This window comes from Eptatretus burgeri, chromosome 6 (assembly GCF_056783735.1).
Source record: "Eptatretus burgeri isolate ZD-2024b chromosome 6, Ebu_testis_v1, whole genome shotgun sequence".
Classification (NCBI taxonomy): domain Eukaryota; kingdom Metazoa; phylum Chordata; class Myxini; order Myxiniformes; family Myxinidae; genus Eptatretus; species Eptatretus burgeri.
The window spans coordinates 40,317,042-40,337,860 of record NC_140966.1 but is presented as its reverse complement, the minus strand read 5'-3'; the positions used below and the strand labels follow the sequence as shown (position 1 = coordinate 40,337,860).

General features: G+C 43.3%; 1 pseudogene; it reads right to left on the bottom strand.

The window, feature by feature from the left end:
• Positions 1-18,799: 18,799 nt before the first annotated feature.
• On the bottom strand, positions 18,800-20,321 carry LOC147024606 (uncharacterized; annotated as a pseudogene).
• Between the last annotated feature and the right edge of the window lie 498 nt (positions 20,322-20,819).

Here is a 20,819-nt window from a genome sequence, read left to right as displayed (position 1 = left end):
TTTCAGCATCGAACAATTATTTTTACACATTGTAATTATTAAGTTCACATCAACCTTGAACCGCTCTCATATAGATGGAAGGAGGTTCGAGACCTGCTTGAAAGATAAAAGTCATTTAGAAAGTCAACTTTGAAACAGCTCAGAAAATGCATCTCTAATAGGAATTGTTGAACGAGCAGAATGTGTTTTTTTTCATCAAATGTGATGAGAAATGGAACCATCCTTACATGATAAACATGGTAATGGCAGTTGCTAAATTCTTTATGTATCGTTGATGCAGACACAGCAACACAATCGATGTGTTTTGCAAATCGTGGGGATTTTAAACCAAACACTTTAGCAAAGTCTCTGGTGGATTGGGTGTGCCTTCGCAGCCACGATTTGTCTTGAAAACGGATAGCACCAGGTTGCATGAATTTGTTCACGTGTGAGTGATGTCACAATCACAGAAAGGAAGGAAACCTGATCATAGAAATGGCAGTGTAAATCTGCTGCGTGAATTATTTTGTTTAATCCCAGATGTATTGAGGTCACACTGCATTACCCCATGATGTCATATGATGGGATTATGGGAGAAATCATTTTTCATTTGTTCCAAGATTTTTGCATGGGTTGGAAGAAGGTCATACACTTAATGAGTTCAACATATGTAATTGTATTTTCATATACTGGTTTTCTTCATATTTTTTCTCATCTGAAAGCCATTTTTGAGAGATTATACCGTCTTCTTTGCAAAAGCCATAAATGTACAGAGAATCGATGCAAATGTTTTCAAAAATCCAAGGAACTGCTTTCAATTCCATCAGTGAAATTTTTCCAAAGTTAATGAAATGCTTTTTTTCTGATTATTTTTGTCAGATCTGCTGTGAGGGAGTCATTTTTTTTTCAATGACAACCCAATATTCAAAAAAATATGTGAAACTCGCACGTTCCCAAGGGAAATTCCACATAATGTAAAATGTGACTTCAAAAGTAATATATATTGTTGTGGATCTCCGCCTGCCAGCATGCGAACGACCGCGTTTAACCAATAGCAGCTGCTTCGCCCACCGAATGGACAATCCAGTCGCGGCTTTCCGGATCAACGCCGAAAACCAGCCACGGGTGTGTTCTGAGCACACCATAGCCTAGTCCATATTCTACCTGCACGCTATATGGTCAATCGCCGAATTGTCGATATACCTAATTAATCGCATGGGCAGACTACCGAGAGACTGTACCTCAACGGGGCCGCTTGGAAACGAGCCGCTTGAGCAGCTCGCTTCATTTTGGGATAACCGAGCAGGGTATTTATCGCGCAGCCCCGTTGGACCCGATCACTTTATCGGTTATTTAACAACCAACTATATTCGGAGTGCAATATGGCAGTTCAATCAGGGAAAGGACGCAACGAACGGGTTAACATTTAAACAAGCCCCTTTATTGAAATCGCAGCACATATGCAGTCATGCAAGCAAACAATGCATGTATTCAATCATGCAATGAATGGGGGTAGGGACAAGATGCGAGCAAGACAAAGAGCTACCACCGTCTATTTATTATGTACAGTCACTTGTCGACAGTTCTACTTACGGACATGGCGCCACAACGTTCATGCAAAGAAACAAAGGAAAAAACCCCATCAAAGACAAGGGGGAAGACTGGACCTCTTGGGGTCTTTATAGGCATGGAGCCGTGTAGACCGCAAAGGCTCCGAGAGACCGGGTTGGCTGCCTTCACCCTCGTGGTGACTTGCTAGGGCGACCCTCGACGTCCCCTCTCCAGTGACCCACGGTAAGGTACGGTATGGCAGGCCGCGCGCCTTGGCTCCGCTGCGCTCCACTCTCTCCAGTCCCCTACCGCGGCTCCACACACTTCCCACAACTCTGACACGAGACTCTTTTCTCTCCTCCACACACCTCACAACCTCCAGCTCGACTCGACCTTGCATTCAGCGCACCCTTTTATCTGCACGGCGCCTCGCCCCTCCCTTTCACCCCCCCTCTTCCAGCACGCGCCGGAAACTTCCAGAAGAAGGGCGTTTTCCTCGCCGAATCGGGGCCTTTCTCATTCTTTTCCTTTCTTCATAACTAGTGTCGCTTTATAACTCTTGGTGTTGGATTATTTTCCTGCTGCGTTGGCCGGCGCAGATGTTATTCGTTGGGGGGTGGGGCCATCGTCTGCTTTCCCCCGATGAATGCCAGGCTTCTCGCAACCGTGTGCCAAGGTGGCAATGCGGTGGTGGTTACGGTGGTTGTTAAGCGGTTGATGAGAGCGATGTTGGTGGTGGAGGTGGTTGTTGTGAAGCAGTTGATGAGAGCAATGTTGGTGGTGGAGGTGGTTGTTGTGAGCGGTTGGTCCAAAATAACGATAGCAAAAGAAAAACGGCTAACTGAAGATTCACAGCCCGGTTACACGAATAAAGCCCTTAGACATCGGTGGGGAAATCTATCTGAACACAGACTTATCGACATAACTGATCTAAGGACCTATATGGTGCTCTGTGAATTTCCACAGCTGTAACAATATATATATATATATATATATATATATATATATATATATATATATATATATATATATTTATATATTTATATATATATATATATATATATATATATATATATATATATATATATATATATATATATATATATATATATATATATATATCGAGATCAGGTTCCAAGGCTGATTGAGAGCAAGCAATGTCCACTCTGATCATGGTAGCGAAGAGCTTTTAATTCACATCAAAACTGTACATGAAAGAAAGTGAGACAGAGAATACCGACAGTATCCCAGCTCAATCTAACTCTGGCTCGCAAGCAGTTTTGTTTAATATATATATATATATATATATATATATATATATATATATATATATATATATATTGTTTAGCCCCCCCCCCCCCCCTTGTAGGGCATCTGTTTTCATGATTTACCCAACTTCCATCAGGTTTCTATTTCCTTTCGCAGATATTGTATTCCTTTGAGGTAACAACACCCCAGCACTGTTTTCTCTCCTGGACTGGCAGAGCATTGATCTTTCACTAGCAAGTAGATCTGTTGTCGGTCAATATGACGGGCAGATCTTTATCACAATATATATTATCTTTTCATTCTCCGAGCTAGATGTTCCATTCTGAAGATGAATCAATAGAATGAAAACAACACTTTTTATACTCCAAAAGGTTACTTTCGATCGTTTAAATTATTTTCACCAACAATGGCTGTTTTTCAGTGTTGGGAGATGTTTCAACAGCTCTACACACACACACACATATATATATATATATATATATATATATATATATATATATATATATATATATATATATATATATATATATATATGTATGTATGTATGTTGGCGTAGTGGTTAGCGGCTTGGGATCCAAAAGGTCCTGAGTTCAAGCCCCGTTGGCCGCTTGAATTAATACACACCAGGAGGTTGACTCAGCCTGTCATCCTTCCGAGGTCGGCGAAGTGAGTACCAGTGTACTGGGGCCGGTGTATGCCCCGGTTAAGAATAGGTGCACCATATCCGTGCGTCGTAAGAGGTGACCAGGGTTGCGTCAGGAAGGGCATCCGGCGTAAAACCTGTGCCAAATCATTATGCGGATCATATGATCCACTCAGATCCGCTGTGGCGATCCCTAACGGGAGCAGCCGAAAGAAGAAGAAGATATATAGATACAAAAAAGTTAAGATTATGGGAATTTAATATTGCCAATGCTATGTGCACCTTGAAGATGTTGCTTGATTAAATCACTCCCCCCCGCCCCCTCCCCACTCTGAGGCCTCAACTCACCCACCACCCCACCTCAAATCCTCAACTCCCTCCAGCCAAATCCTCAACCCCCCTCCCAACCCCATGACCAAAACCCCCCTCCCATCCCCATATCCTCAACCTCCCCTCCCTATCCTAAATCCTCAAGCCCTCCCCCTCCTCCAGCCCCAACTCCTCAACCCCGCCTCCACCACAATCCCTCAACCCCGCCTCCACCACAATTCCTCAACCCCGCCTCCACCACAATTCCTCAACCCCACCCCCACCACAATTCCTCAACCCGCCCCTCCCTAAAGCCTCTACCCTTCTCCCAGCTCAATCCACTCTCTGCCCCCACCCCAACTCTGCCCTCCTTCCTCTTTCATCCCATTCTTCAAAGCAAGATGGCATTCTGACATAATCACACATTATTTCTTCATTTCCTCATGAAAATGGTAGAATAGGTAACTCTCTTTCCTCTCCCTTCGCTCGATTATAATACCAAGCTTGCACACTAAAAACTCGGCTCGCCAGCACACCATCCCTATTAAATTGCTATGGCACTTAGCGGACATGCCGACAATGTTTGGGAAGTCTTTGCGTTCCATAGTACCACTTGCATTTTGCGCAATGCATATTTTTGTCATTCCCCGTGTACGGTCTGTCGTCTGCTACCAGCTATGTTGTATTGCTAACCCGTGCATGTGCACGGGTATCGCTAGTCCACCTTATTATTGTGCCATCACCAACTTCACGGAAACCAATTGAAGCAACAACAGCATGGTTCCGACATGTAGTGGTTTATTATAGTCGAAACAATGCCCGATTCACAATCTCACAAGATACGCTGAAATTCGTGGATATTCTGGAGAACTGCCACTGTCAATAGATTGTGACTTGTGAGTAAGCCTACTGTAATTGTGTAAACAAATGACCCGAAATTGTGATGCATCGACTATGAATATATTGTTACGGCTGTGGAAATTCGCAGAGCACCATATAGGTCCTTAGATCAGTTATGCCGATAAGTCTGTGTTCAGATAGATTTCCCCACTGATGTCTAATGGGATTTATTCGTGTGATCAGGGCTGTGATCTTTGAGTTAGCCGTTTTTCTTTTACTATCGTTATTTTGGACCAGTTGTGGAGGCATGTGGAAAGGAGAAGAGAGCGGAGCGGAGTCAAGGCGCATGGCCTGCCGAGCCGTGCCTTACCGTGGGTTGTGGAGACGGGACATCGCGGGTCGCCCCAGCGAGGTGAAGGTAGCCAGCCCGGTCTCGCGGAGCCTCTGCGGTCTACACGGCTCCGTGTCAATGAAGACCCCAAGGGGTCCAGTCTGCCCCTCGTCTGTCCTGGGGTTTTTCTTTGCTTTTGAATGAACGTTGTGGCGCCTTGTCTGCTCAGTAGAACTGTTAAGTGTGTACATAATAAATAGACGGTCATAGCTCTTTGTCTTGCTCGCGTCTTGTCCCTACCCCCATTCATTGCATGATTGTATACATGCGTGTTTGGTTGTGAAATAAATGTGCTTGTTTAAATGTCACCCGTTTGTTGCGTCCTTTCCCTAATCGAACTGCCATATTGCACTCGGAATATAGTTGGTTGTTAAATAGCCGATAAAGTGATCGGGTCCAACCACGCTGCGCGATAATACCCCGCTCGGTTATCCCAAAAGGAAGCGAGCTGCTTTAGCGACTCGTTTCCAAGCGGCCCCGTTGAGGTACAATCTCTCGGTAATCTACTCGCGCGATTAATTAGGTAAATCGAAGATTTGGCGATCGGACCCTGTAGCGCGGGTAGAGTATGGACAAGGTTGTGGTGTGGTTACAAACACACCCGTGGCTGGTTTTCAGCGTTGATCCAGAAAGCCGCGACTGGATTGTCCGTTCGGTGGGCGAAGCGGCCGCTATTGGTTAAACGCGGTCGTTCGCACGCGGCGGGTGGAAATCCACAACAATATGTATGTCTATATATACACACACACATACTCACACCAGTGGGGCATGCTTTCACATTGCAAGCAACTACTCGCGTGCATCTGGCGTGTAGACGTAATAAATATAAGCTTCTTATATTTACCTGCGCCACCGAAGGTGAAGGAGGTTGTTTTCACCCCTTTCTGTCTGTTTGTCTGTCTGTCTGTTTGTTTGTTTGCATGTGTATAGAGCATCTCAAAAAGTTGTACACGGATCCGGATTAAATTTTGTGTACCGGTTCGGTGTGTGACAAGAACGCACTTATTCGATTTTGGTGGAGATCCGGATCCCGATCCCGATCCCGATCCGACTACTAGAATTTTTTAAGTGATTCTTCACCATTGAGAGATGGGGCCAAAAATGATAGAGTACTGTATGGCATATTTCAAAAATGTATTGGGCCCGATATGTTCTCGTGGATCAGGCATTACGTGGTGGAGATATGCTCTCTACCGAGTGCTCTTCGAGTTGATTATGTGGATTTTGAGAGAGATTTATATTCAAGAGCATTAGTTTACAATGATATGCAAGTTCAAAGACAAACTAATTTTTTTGCAAATTCATAATTAGCTTATCAAACAATGACCAAAAAAATGACAAGTCATGGGACCCAGAATGCAAAATAATTATAGATGCAATATTTAAAGTGTGCTATCCTTTCGACAATTACTTGGTAATTAACAAATTGCTCATTACTATTATAACTTAGTAATTAGCAATATTTAAAACATGTCAATACTGTTGCGGTTCTGCGAAACTGCCGCTCCTCAAGGCAAAAACACACAACATATAGCGGTCCTGAGACAGTTATTTCATGAGTACCCGTTTTAGATAGCTCTTCCCTTATGTCTAGTGGGTTGATGGAACAAAATGCATTGCGAGGGCTTTTAGTTGGGTCTTTAATTCCATTTGCTATTCCTTATTTTATTTTATTTACTTTACCTTACACACATGATTTACTTTACTTTACACACACCACCTCTCCTTCATGCATGAATGCACGCCACAGACCAAACCACACAGTGACAGCCTCATAAGCATTTTGCATTAGAAACCCATTCAAACTGAGTGCCATTCTCCAATGGACATTCATTTCAAAGTTCTCCGTACTCTAACCACAATGCTATAACCTTCATACAGCCACCACAACGCCTACCTGAAACCCCCACAATAACCTACGTTCAACCTCATCACAAACGCTTCAACCTCCTCACCACAAATGCTTCAACTGTCACACCACAAACCCACCTTGCCACCACCGCAGTGAAGCACCGTTGTCACGGTCGGCACCCCAGACGCTCACCACTCTCCTTTAGGGATGTCAGGTAACAAAGGACATGACCCACCATGATGTATGCTTGAGGTCAGAACAGATTGGCATGTAGCTCAGTCTGCAAGCATGTGCTGGGGTCCGTTCAACATCATCTCAATAGCCCTGGCACTCTGCTAAATATCGATCTTCATTTGGAGCCCAACACACATTCGTAGCTGGAGAGCACTCCCAAAAACCGGCACCCCATGTTAATCTCAGAGTTGCATCGCATGGCCAAGTTTGGGGGTGAATGAGGTCATTTTTGGGTTTGGAGGTTAGCGGGATGGGGCTACTTCTTGGGGAGGAATCTGTATGCCAATGCCAGAGCTGAGAAATGCCTTCAGAGCATTTCTGGCTTTTTTCCTCCATAAAATAGCTGCGCAAGGATCATTAGAGTCAGAGTGCACCACCCAGTTTTGTTCCCTCTCCCCCCCTAAATAACTGGGTTGCATTGGTCCATCGACCATGCCAGGTACAAAGAGGTCGTTCACACCTCGTACTTTCTCTCATCTTTCTTTGCTCTCTGATTTCCTCGGGTGTGTGTCTGATGGGTCCTGTAATGCTTGCTTAAGATAAGGTTGTAAAATTTTGTATTGGGTTAGCTCTGCACTGTCTTATTTTGAGAATGATTGCATTTCTTTTGTCACACCCCACGGATTCTTGCTTTCCCCTGCTGAAAACACTGCTTATAATAAAATAACATAACCTTTATTAATTGTGCCACGTGTCCTTTCCTTGCCCTCATTTTATAAATATATTGCTTGTATTATAAATGTCCATAGCTAATTCTGTATTTTCCTCCATTGGTCCAGCTTGGTCTGCACGTAGTTAGCCAGGAAGTTCTACCCAACTAATTGGCTCTTATTAGCTGGTGCATACTTGGCAGCTCCACTCAGTTGCACCTGATACAGTAAGTTAATGCAAGTCCGCATCAAGGGCATGAGACCCTCCTTGGTGCGGCTGTCTGCATGTAAGGTATCATGCAAGGTAGTGTATCCCTGCAGGATTGGCAGTCACAACTGCCATTCATGTTGCCAAGCAAACTGCTGACACACGGAATTATTTGTGCCTGGTAGCCTCAGGACCGGGTGTTATGGAGTAACTCGAGTGCTTCCTTTCGTGGCAAGCCTCAAACCCTGGATGCAGAACAATACTGAAGCATATCATAATCATGGATCAGAGACAGACTTTGGAATCACTTGTATTCACTTGTTCATCCAGCCTCCTCTTTTACCGAAAACAAATTTTCCTCCATGCCTTCAACCAAAAACATTCGTACCACCCCACCAATGAAGTCTTTCACAAGTTAACCAGTTTGGAAATGTTGAGACATCCACTTTGCAGAGGTTGTGTGCACCCAACAAAAAAATTTCACCTTCACATCCATTCATGGTGTCGAACCCCTCATGGCAGTGACCCCCCCTTCTTATTCCCCATTGTGCCATCCCATCTCCACTTCCCCCTCTCTCCACCCCCTCTCAACTTTCATGTCTCCCGCCCCCTCTCAGCTTCCACACACACAACCTCTGTTTCAACCTGACTGATCTCTCAATCTAGGCCACTGCTGATAAACCGGACATCATCTGTTTAACAAAATCCTTCTTCCCACAGGACTTCCCTCACTCTTTAGTGTCTCTTCCTGGCTATTATCTCCTCCAATTTGATAGACCTGAACCCTGTTCTGGTGGCGGAGTCACACTGTAAGTCAAGAACTCGATTTCTCACTCTCCATGTACTGCTCTTACACCTCTCAAACCCAACTCCAGGCGTACCTCTGGCTGTGACTTCCCCGCCGCTCCCACCTCAAGTTTGTCTGTGTGTCATACTGTCCTCCCAACAGTGATGACCCCATCGACATCTCTCTCTCTCTCTCATTTAAATTGTCAACCTGCAAATTGGTTGGGTGTTGGTACTGCTCTCACATGCCATGGCACTTTAACAAAGGACGTTGGTGACTCCACAGGACTGACTCGATCTGTGAACTTTCCAACCTAGATTTCTGTCAATGGAAAATTCTCCCTTCTGGATGAGTTGATGAAACACTTCCCTGGAAATGTCTTTCTCTTCATCTGCCCAAATTGGTTCATCTGATCATATCCTTGCGAAGGTCAACATCTCTCTGGCATTCTTGGAAAACAGCCTCAGCACAGGCGAGTCTGGCAGTTCACTCAGGCAAACTGGCAGGACAGCAAGCAGCCATCGGACTTCAGGACTGGTCTACTATATCTACCTCCCCAAATATGAACTCGGCCTGGGAATGCTTCTACATACACCTGATGTCCCTTATGCACAAATTTATCCCATTTCGTCTTTAGTTATCATAACCATCCTCCCACCAATGTATACTGAATCCTGTGGTGAGGCAGTTGCCCTGTAACAACTTGCATTCTCCTCATCGATGGCAAATTGTACTCCCAGGAGAGTCAGAAAACAACATTTGTCCAACCTCAAGATTGAACTTTCAAACTTGTCTCCCTCCTCCAAAACCTTCTGGCACATTGTTAAGTCTTTCGCTGAATTATTAGTATCCTTACATCTTTTAGATAACTTAGACTTTTAAGATTCTGAAGACCATTTTAGACCCCTTAAAACTGCTAAGACCCCTCAGCCCCTTAAGTCCCTTGAGACCCCAAGAAACCTTAAGACCCTTTTGAGTCATTATACCCTTTATAACCCGAAGATCCTTTAGACCTCGAAGACCCTCTCAGACCCTAAATACCCCCATTAGAACCCTTAGCACCCTAAGACCCCTACAGACCCTGTTCGACCTTTTTCTGAGGGCCTTCTGCAAAAACGCTTAAAGTTCACCAGCCATAATCAAGTCTCTCCACATTGGTAAACCACCTCAGTACCAAACTAAGAGAGCGCAAAATAGAAATAATTAATTAAATTAATCTTTCTTATTTTTCAGGTTCTGCTCATCTTGGTTCGTGGTATCGGGAAAGGTCCCACATGGAAAAGAGAAAATAGTGTCCATGACAACAATTTCACACCATTATAATCAAATGGGCTATTTTTGTAATTTTATTATTGCCAAACCTCAGGAATCTTTCAAGATATGAGATTAAAACGTACACATCTTATCTGTATGCATTTATAGATATGTGTATAAAATCTGTTCAGAATTAGTCAAAGATCAAGGTCAATGCCATCCAACACAGGTAAAACACTTATTAAGCTGCAAATAGAAATTGTATCAACCAAATTTGTGATGCACAACATTCCTTCATGTAAAACACTCGAGAGGTTAAACTTTCCAAATTACCAAATTACTGTTTCCATGGAAACTATTGTTTGTTTGGATTTCACAAGTATTGTGCTATGCACGATATCTTTCTTGTTTGTTACTTCGCGACATAATTTTGCCAAGTATGTTGGTCTGTAGTGTCTGTCTGTCTGTTTATCACACGATTTTTTGTCCGCAATTTTCAAGTAATTATTCTGAATTTTCTTGTGTATGTTGGTGACCGGCCAAGGACAGCAACGTGCATTTTTTTCTCAGGATCCGAACCCGATTTTGATTACCAGAATATTTTTAATGATTCTTCACCATTGAAAGATTGGACCAAAAACGATAAATAGCACGATATATCAAAAAGTCATGGACGAATTTGGACGAGGCTTGGTGGACAGGTTGGGTATGGAACCAGAACAAATTTATTCAATTTTGGTGAAGATCCAGATCCAAATCTGAGTATTTCAAAGTGATTCTTCACCAGAGAGGTGAGTCTAAAAACGACATTGGATGATGTTTCACAAAGTTATAGACGGATTCAGACGAAACATGGCGGACATGTTGGATATGTGACCATTACGAATTGATTCAATTTTGTTGAACATCCGAATCAGGATCTGAATCCGAGAAATTTTTAAATGATTCTTCACCATTGAGTGATTATGGCTAAAAACGATATATAGCACGATATCTCAAAAAGTTGTAGATGGATTCGGATGAAACTTGGTGGACACGTTGGGTGTGTGACAAGGACGAATCAATTTGATTTTGCCGAAGATCCGAATTTGGAGCCAGAAATGAGAATTTTTAAGTGACCCTTCACCATTGAGGGATGGGGCCAAAAGGATACACAGTCCATCATGATGTATCATAAAGTTGTGCACGGATTATGACAAAACGAGTTATGACAAAACTTGGTAGATGAGGTATAAGAACAAGCCGATTAGATTTTGGGAATGGTCCGGATCCAGATCCAGCCTATCAGTGGGATACAAAAACGTAGAACTGTTTAGCCTTATGGAGGTATGCGCTCTGCCGAGTACCATTCCAGTTATTCTTGTTATCTTATTTCACAATATTTCATTATTTCTGTCTATATATATATATATATATATATATATATATATATATATATATATATATATATATATATATATATATATATATTGTTGTGGTTGACGAAATTCGCAAACCACCATTCAGGTCCCTTAGGTGAGATATCTCTGTAAGTATATGTGTAGTTAGGCCCAAACCCGTTGTTTAGAGGGAATAAATGTCATTCATGCGGGCTGCGACCCTTCTAGATAGCCGTTTTTCTTTTACTATCTTTATTTTGGACCAGCCGCCATTACTACCACCACCAACCACGTCTCAACAGCCATCACATAACAACCACCAACCGCAACGCCGCTTCACAACAACAGCCACGACCTTTACCGTCACAACTCGCCCTCGCAACCATCGCATCACCGTCATTCCCACGCCGCTTGTGGGCACCGATACTGGACTCGTGCAGGGCGCGCACCGAGCAGCGGGTGCAGAGGCACAGCCTTTCCGAAGAAAACGGATCAAAAACGACTCACGCCCACTTCTGTTCCGTCCTATCGGCGAGCGTGGGGCGATTTGGCCCCGCCTCCAGGTGCGTTGGAGTAATATCGCTATATGCAAATTCATGGATCAAAAAGCATTCACGCCCACTTTTCCTCGGTCCAATGGGGAGCCAGTTAGAGGTGAAGGGTCGGAGGTAAAGGGTCGAAGGTGAAGGAGCGAGGCCACGGGGCATATAAGGGGCTGCGTTCGTCAGTCAAGGCAGTCAAGAGTTCGGAGTCAGTGAAGAGTTGGGACGAGTGAAGAGTTCGGAGTCAGTGAAGAGTTGGGACGAGTCAAGAGAGGAGTCGGAGAAGGCGGTTGGACGGAGCTGTGGAGAGGTGGCGGCGGCGAAGGCGGTCGAGGGGGTGCTCGTGTCGGAGTCGGGGAGCTGCGGAGGGAGAGGCCGGCGGCGCGACCGAGGTCGTGGTGGAGACGCTCGTCGCGGGACCCGAGACAGGGAGATATCCTCCTTCCCCCGAGCATCAACAACCCCATCCTGTTTCCCCCCGCGCTGAGATAGTGCGAGAAGGGGGCCCCGTTCCCACCCCCTACCAGACACTGTCCGCGAGGCCCGCGGAGTCGGGGCGCCACCGCCATCTTGCGGCTCATCATCAGACGGGTAGGCCCGACGCGGTCTCGGCCCCAGGCCCGCCTACCCCCCTCATCCTTGAGGGTGGTCCTTTTCTTTTGCTTTGAGTGTATGTGTTGTCGGCGCCGTCTGTGAAGTAAAACTGTATCAGTGTTGCCGCGTGCTCGGTAGTCGGTTAGATCTGCATTGTTGCATTTGCTTTTTGTGTATTATTGTGCTTCTTCTTCTTTTACATGTGCTTTTGGTGGAATTGTATATGTGTGCTTTCCGTTCATCGCGAAATAAATGTGCTTTATGTTGAACTGTTTTCCCGTTTCGCTTCGTCTTTTCCTCTATTGAATCTCCATCTTACTTCACGTAAAGGGTTGGTCGTGGGCTAAAACGCCCGATAATTAATCGAACCGTCGAGGCCGATGATAACACCGCTCGGTTATCCCGATAGTACGGAACGGGTCGCTTAAAGTGGCCCGTGTCCGAAGTCGACCTGCGGCGAGGTGCGATCGCCCGGTCTACCCTCCGTGTGGGTACTTAGGTAGGTCGAATTTGGCTTAGGTAGGTTAGGTAGGACCTACTTAGGTAGGTCGAACAACCCTATCCCACGCGGGGGGCCGATTGGCACGATCGTGGTGAGGCCGAAAGGTCCACCCGCGACTAGTTCCCGGCGTTAGTCCGAGAGGGTCACGACTGGATTGTCCGTCCGGTGGGCGACGTGCCGCGATTCGAGTTACGTGGCCGCTCGCACGCCGGCGGTCGCGAATCCGCAACAATATATATATATATATATATATATATATATATATATATATATATATATATATTTTTTAAATCACAATCCATTATTATAGGGATCTGAAATTTTACAAGCCGTGCTTTTATTCTGGTTCCTCTGCTTTTGTCATAATAAGATGTATATTTCTTGTATTTGCTGTTTGATTAATTCAAGGACGGAAATAAACTGAAACTGAAAACAAATATATTCTTCTACAAGCAGATTAGATGCTGCCAAAACTGTTTCAGAAAGCATACAATCATGGTTGATCATTGCTTTCACATTAGAGTTGGGATTTGAACCTAAAATCTGGAAGAAGCTCAACCCTTTGCACCAACTGTGATCAGGAGCAACCGGAGTGGGAGCAGGAGTGACAGGAGCGGGAGAAACTGGAGCTTGATTGATGGGAGTGCAAGCACAAACAGAAGTTACCAGATTAAGAGTGTGACTGTGACCATAGCGGGACAACAGTAATGACAACTTCATCAAAATGTGGACCGAGAGTAGTGACAAGAGTCGTGGCAGCAGCCCAGGAGTGACAACGATATAATTTATAATGTGAGTCGTAACAGGAGGAGGAGGCAAAAGAACAGCAGTGCCGCAGTAACAGCTCGCATTTGCAACAGCACAAGTCGATCTTTCCAGCGCACAATTTCCTTATCCTTCAATACTTACAGTGGCCTGCAAAAGTATTCACTCCTTATCAATAATGCCACATTTAAATGAATTACGAATTATGAAGAAACAATTTTTCCAAATATACCTTTTTATTCATAACTGAAGAGATCAAACTAAACACTGTTATAGTTGAAGGAGGTTACGTGTCGGGAATACCTTCAAAAAACATGTACAAATCAAAATTCACTGGTTGTAACAGTATTCAGCCCCTTCAGTCAGTACTTGGTGGAAGCACCTTTCACAGCAATGCGACGAGTATTTTTGGATGGGTCTCTACCAGCTTTGCACAGTGAGATGGTGAAATCTTCGCCTGTTCTTCATGCGAAAATTTCTCAAGTTCTGCCAAGTTCGAAAGGGATCCTCAATGGACTGCAATCTTCAAATCACACCATAGATATTCATTTGGGTTCAAGCCAGGACTTTGATTGGGCCACTCAAGAGCATTTATTTTCTTCTTATTCAGCCACTCCAGTGTGGCTTTTGCTTTGTGCTTTCTTTCATTGTCCTGCTGAAATGTGAATTTCCTACCCAGTTTCAGATTGATGGTGGACTCAAGCAGGTTTTCATCAAAGATTCTCCTCTAATTTGTGCTTTCACCTGTACTTTCATCAAGGATTCTCCTGTATTTTTGTCCCTTCTATCCTGACAAGCTGGCCAGTCCCCGCTGATGAAAAGCAGCCCCATAACATCATGTTGCTGCCACCATGCTTGACAGTAGGGTTGGTTGGTGTTGACTGGGTGATGTGTAGTGTTAGACTTGTGCCAGATGTAACACTGAATTTAGACCAAAAAGTTAATTTTTTGTCTTGTCTGACCACAAAACCTTTTCCACATGCTTGCAGTATCATTAAGATGCTTCTTGCAAACTCCATATGAGCTTTTATATGCGTCTTTTTCAGAAAAGACTTCTTTCTTGCCACCTGTCTCGAGGCCAGCTTTAAATGGGATGTTGTAGATTGAATAACACTGACCCCCGTCTTGGACATAGAGCCTTACAGATTTTTCAGTCATTTTTGTATTTGCAGTGACATCCCAAACCAGTTTCCTACTTCTCCGGCTGCTGAGTTTGGATGTGCAAACTGATCTTGGTAGAGTCTCGGTGGTATGATATGTCTTCCACTTCTTAATGATGGATTTCACCGTACTCAAAGGGATAATGATTGACTTTGAAATCTTCTTATAACCCTCTCTTGAACGGTACTTCTCCACCACTTTATGTCTGACTTCTTTGGAAAGCTCCTTGGTCTTCATGTTTGCCTTATTGGTGACCAAGTGAGTTGCATCTTGAACCTCCTTGGATGTGAGAGCTTAAGTTTAACCACTGATTACAAACAGGTGAAACCTATTATACATATTTTGTAACCTTTCAAACACATAATTTGCTCCTGAAGTGATTTAGAGTTATTTGGGTAAAGGGTTTGAATGCTTATGCAACTGAGAATCATCTGATTTTCTCTGTTAATTCAACTTATTCACATTTTATCTATATTTTTTTTAAACTTTATCACTTTGGAATTGTTTGTGAAGACTCTATATATGAAGTTTAACTTGAACGCATCATGAAATATGCTCAGGTGGCATCAAAATGTGAAAACTTTGGAGGAGAGTGAATACCTTTGCAGGCCACTGCATAGTAACTAGTAATATGTGGATAGTAACTGAGATTTGAAATCATTTTTGAGAAATAAAGTAGAAGCATAATATTTGCTTCTTTGAAGTCTACAATGGATCTTGTGGGTATCCTGCTTTTTCCAATAAGAACTTTGTTTTTTTTAAGTTTACTTCATAATCTTCTTCAGGGCCATATGATTAATACCAAGGTAACTATTTTTTTGTCTCCCCCACCCGTCTTCCACAAGCAAAGATTACAATCCTCCATCTTCCCAACCCATCCTCTCCTCTCATTTATTGAGTATGAAAGACACATTGGAAGCTCATCTCTAAAATGCTTTAAGCTTTAAAAAGAGGCCCAAATTCCCCGAATTACTAACCTACAGAACATGGAACTCATTTAAGTTTACAATTTAGTTTTATGTTGAACAACAGCAGAAAGCAGGAGGTCCTGTTGAAAGCAGGTCCAGGGGAAAGACAGATCCAGGAGTTGATTACAAGCAGGAAAGGCTCTTTAAGACATGGCCATCAGAAGACAAGCTGCTAACTTCTGCATGTTGCGTGTTATATTAACTCTCCATGGGGTGGGGTCGAGGGCCGCTCAAGGTGTGCCCATTGACTACTCTCCAGGGGTTGGGGGGAATTAACCACACCCTCTCGGATTCTCTGCCCATGGAAGGATCTTAAAGCCTACCTCACTCGTGGTGGCAATGTAGAAACTGTGCTGACTCGTTTTCAATATCAGGGAAACGAATGACAGCTTACAATATGGAAAAGCCACATAGAACAAAAAAGTGGGCGAATGGATCTTAGAAAGTAGTATTTGTATGAGAAGCCAAACTGATCTTTCCGAGAACAAACGTGATGCTGCCTTTTATACACTTATTACATATGCTTATGCTGAACATGTACTATTAAATCTCTATTGCAATATACTATTCCCCTTTCACCCTTTAAGTCATTCCTGCAACAACATTTATCTTGAGTGACTAGTAAGGTGTGATTATTCGACATGTTCCACTGCAGGAAGATAGTTCAACATTCCCTACATCCAGAACCACCTTTGACTGGAAGAGACAGATTGGGTTACAGCTTCTTCCCTGGGCACCCTTAAATTCTGATATGAGCACCATTGAACATGTCTGTGAATGGGGATTGGAGCACTGAGCTGAATGTATAACTGGGGCACACCCAGCTATGATGATCAGTAGGCTGCTAGTGGCACCAGCGATTATTCATTACCTCCACCTTGGAATATCCGAGGGCTGGTCAGCTGCACTGGTTTCAGTGAAACAGATTGTGTTCTGTTGTACTTTCGGCTGCAATCACAGGCATTGCCACGAGTTGAAAGTGACCAAAAACATCACTTTTCACAAATAAGGGAACTTTATTTTATAGTAACTAAAACTTTGAAATGTTTAACGGTGTTATTATTATTAGCTCCTGTTGGACTTAGTCAAAAACGGGAGCTTTTGGTTTGGTTCTCGTTCGTCCATGCGTCCATCCGCAGCCATATCTCGGAGACGTATGGACCGATTTTGTTCAAACTTGACAAAAAGACAATACATCATTGTAAATATAAGCATATCATTTCAATTCACAAGTATATCAAAGATGGCCGACTGGCGGCCATTTTAGTTATAAAAACCCGATCTTGAACACGTCCTTAACCATTTCTTGGACATCCGTTTACCGATCTTGTTCAAACTTGGCACACAGATATATAATGAATGATGGGTACATATGCACATACTATTATTTCGAGGTCAGATCCAAGATGGCCGACTGGCGGCCGCTTTGTTACGAAAACATGTACCCAACCATTTTTAGGACATACATGGTCCAATGCTGTTCAAACTCTGCAAAAGCACAGTCCATGATGGCCTACACGTGCACCTCACTTTACTTTGTGATCTGACCAATGGCCGACTGGTAGACTGGTGGCCATTTTAGTTGTAAAGAACTCTGTGTTGAACACATCCTCAACCATTTCTCGGACAGGCATTTACCGATGTTGTTCAAATTTGGGACACAGATAAAGAATGATGGTTTACATATGTGGGCCATTTTTTTTTTTCGACATCAGATCCAAGATGGCCGACTGGTGGCCATTTTGTTACTTAAAAGTGTCCCCAACCATTTCTCGCACATGAATGGTCCGACTTTTGTTGAAACTTGGCACAAGCACAGTACATGATGGCATACACGTGCTCCTTACTTTATTTTGCAATCTGATCAAAGATGGCAAACTGGTAGACTCGCGGCCATTTTATAGCTGTAAATAAATATGAGCGATGCCTTTAACGCCGTCCAGTAAAATTAGTAAAACCACGGGGAGTATGACATTTTATGTATTTTTCTCCTTGTTTTATTATTGCTAGGCTCTCAGCAGTGAAGTTTCAACTCTGTGGATAGTATTTGCCTGATCAGAGTCGACCATTCGGCTTATGTCTATGCTGCTGATGTGTTTCATTTATCATGTTAATGTATATTGTAATAATCACCAGTAAAGTGCTTCACAGTGATAGACAGAGACAGAGACAGAGACAGAGACGCAGGCAAATATGTCACAATACAAACCAAGAGGAGGCTACTGAATAATGCTGCGGTATTTCCCATAACAAATGCGTGGATATGAGTCATGGACAGTGAAAAAGAACAAAAACAAAAAGATTATTCATTTCAAAATGTTGTGCTGGAGATGAATGTTAAAAAATTCCATTTTTACTGCAATAAGAATAAACAAGTGAGTGCTTGAAGAGATTAAATCACTCTGTGTGTTAGAAGCGATGATGCTAAAACAGAAACTGTCATGCTTTGGACAAATCATGTGTACAGAAAAAGAAAGTCTGGAGAAACTATCATGCTGAGTGTGGTTGAGGGAACAAGAGGAAGAAGGTTTGCTTGTCATTAATATTTGGAATTTGAGTTTTGTGAATCAATCTGTGCAAATCTTGAGTGGAGATTTACCAATGCGGGTTGATGTTCCGGTTGTGAAGTGTTGCAAAGTCCTCACAATTCTTTTCAGAAATGTGTGTGTGTGTGTGTGTGCGTGTGTGCGTGTGCGCGTGGTCATGTGCGTGTCTGTCTTATTTCTTATTACTTACTACCCAAGAGGCAAACCCCCCATTTTTTTCGAAAAGAGACACGGTCTGCTATAAAAGTTAGTTGTTTATGGTTGGATTCCTTAGACCCCTGGCAACAACTTCTGGGTGGACAACCTTTCCAACAGGTTACTGTAACTCCGCAATTCAAGATGGCGTCCAAGATGCCGCCATATTTTTTAATCACCATAACGTCATCAATTGTTATCTATTTTCATGTGTAATACTTCGTTTCTCTGGTTTTCTAGGTCAGGGAATCTATTTATGATGGTTTCAGAGTGATATGATGTGTTTTATACCATTTATTACATGTTAATATATTTTTTTAAGGCGACCATGACACAGAAAATCAACAACAACAATACACAGTAGGTTACTGTTATTGTAAGAACAATAATGGAACATAATGGTAGTAGTTACAAAGAACACAGATTACATGAGAAATGAACTACTGCACGTGCTTCACAGTTTAGAATGCAAGCGAAATGGCTGAGGCAAATATTCGTAAAATTCATGTCAGTGTTACACGCCACAATGTTGCATCATATGAACAGGTCTACCACTCAATATAATGCTGCAATACAGGTGTCCATGTGAACAGCTGATGGTATACAGTTAATTGTCACTGTCTGCAGCAGCAACTGCAAAAGAAATCTCTGTTGACTGTTCATTTTGGCATTGTCTTTTGCATTGCTTGCAATCTGCTCGGTGTATCTTTGCTGCATGCCGAAGTGTACGATGCTTTTCATCCTCATGCTGCACTGCTTCGAGGTGCCTCAGTTTCTCCAGTACATCATCAAGGGGTATGGTTGATGTGCAAATGAATCCCGATCCACAGCTTTGATCGAGAATGGAAATTCGCTTGCCACATTTCTGTTTCAGCTTCAATTTTAGGGAGATAGATCGGTACGAGTCTGCTGTTTTTACTCCTAGCTCTCGTAAAATGGCCCTGTAATGGTCCCGCAGTGACTTCACCAAATACCCACACATGTCATGGTAAAGGGGGATCTCTAGCTGTTCTAGGAGTCGCTCAAATGCAACATCATACAGGTTTTGTTTTGTTGATTTCGCAGTGGGGACACTGTGCTTTGAATGCAGCCATGCATGGCTTGTGGTATGATATATCATTGGCCACCATGTCATGTCCTTTACCAACCAGTCTGAAGAGAATGTCCTCTCTTTTTAGTTGCTTTGCCTTATCTATGATGTTCTGCTGACTGTTTTCTGTAGATACTCTGCATGTTGGCTCTTTTCCATGCATCCACCGTTTGTTGCAGATGAGGCATGCATTCTTCGCATCAAATGTTGGTGTGTTGGTCCTGGTTCACCTTGAATGCTGGGAAGAGGTGCTGCACCCAGGCTGGTTCAAGTCTTCAGCATCACTTCATCCTTGGTTCTTCTTTTCAGCAAGTTTGTAACTCTTCTCATTCGTGTACCAGTTTCTACACTTACTGTGCCATTTGGGTATCTTGTCTGTCAGCCATGTTCCAGTAGCCGAGTCATGTTTGAGTCTATCAAATGTATCATCTTGTTAGCCTTCATGGCCAAAACTAGTTTTTCTGTTGTTGTGATATTCTATAATCCCTTTGCACCAAGTCCTTGACATATGATGCACTTTCTGTAGTCAATGTCAGTGTCCTGGCATCTCCTCTTGGGTTCCTTCTTCAGTGACAAGCTTCCCTCCAGTACCCGTTTCTCTGCCTGTGTCATCATCGTACTGCTCATGCAATCACCTGCAACAAAACCACCACCATGTTATGTATACTAGCAGCTAGAGTACATGCAAACTATTGATACGCTACACTTACATACAAACTTCTGATATGCTAGACTACATGCACACTACACAATGCCCACACCACTACAGATCACATAGTTTTGGACATTTCTGTCCACATGATTTTTATGACTGTGGCTCCAGCGACACTAGTCTTTTTCGAGTACCATCTGTGCCTAAAGCTATGTTTTCACCAATGAAAGGACGTTGACGATAGAAAGACTGGACACTAGATGATTAAGATGTACGTGCGGTTAAGACGACTACGAATGACTATACATATCACGATGGAGAGACGATGAGGTTGACGATGACGATTGAGGAGAATGGTACGATTTGGATGACGATAGACGTTTACAAATGAAATGAGCGATTGACGGGGACCATTGACGTGACGATAATAGAAAGGTTGACGTGACGGTTTCACTAAA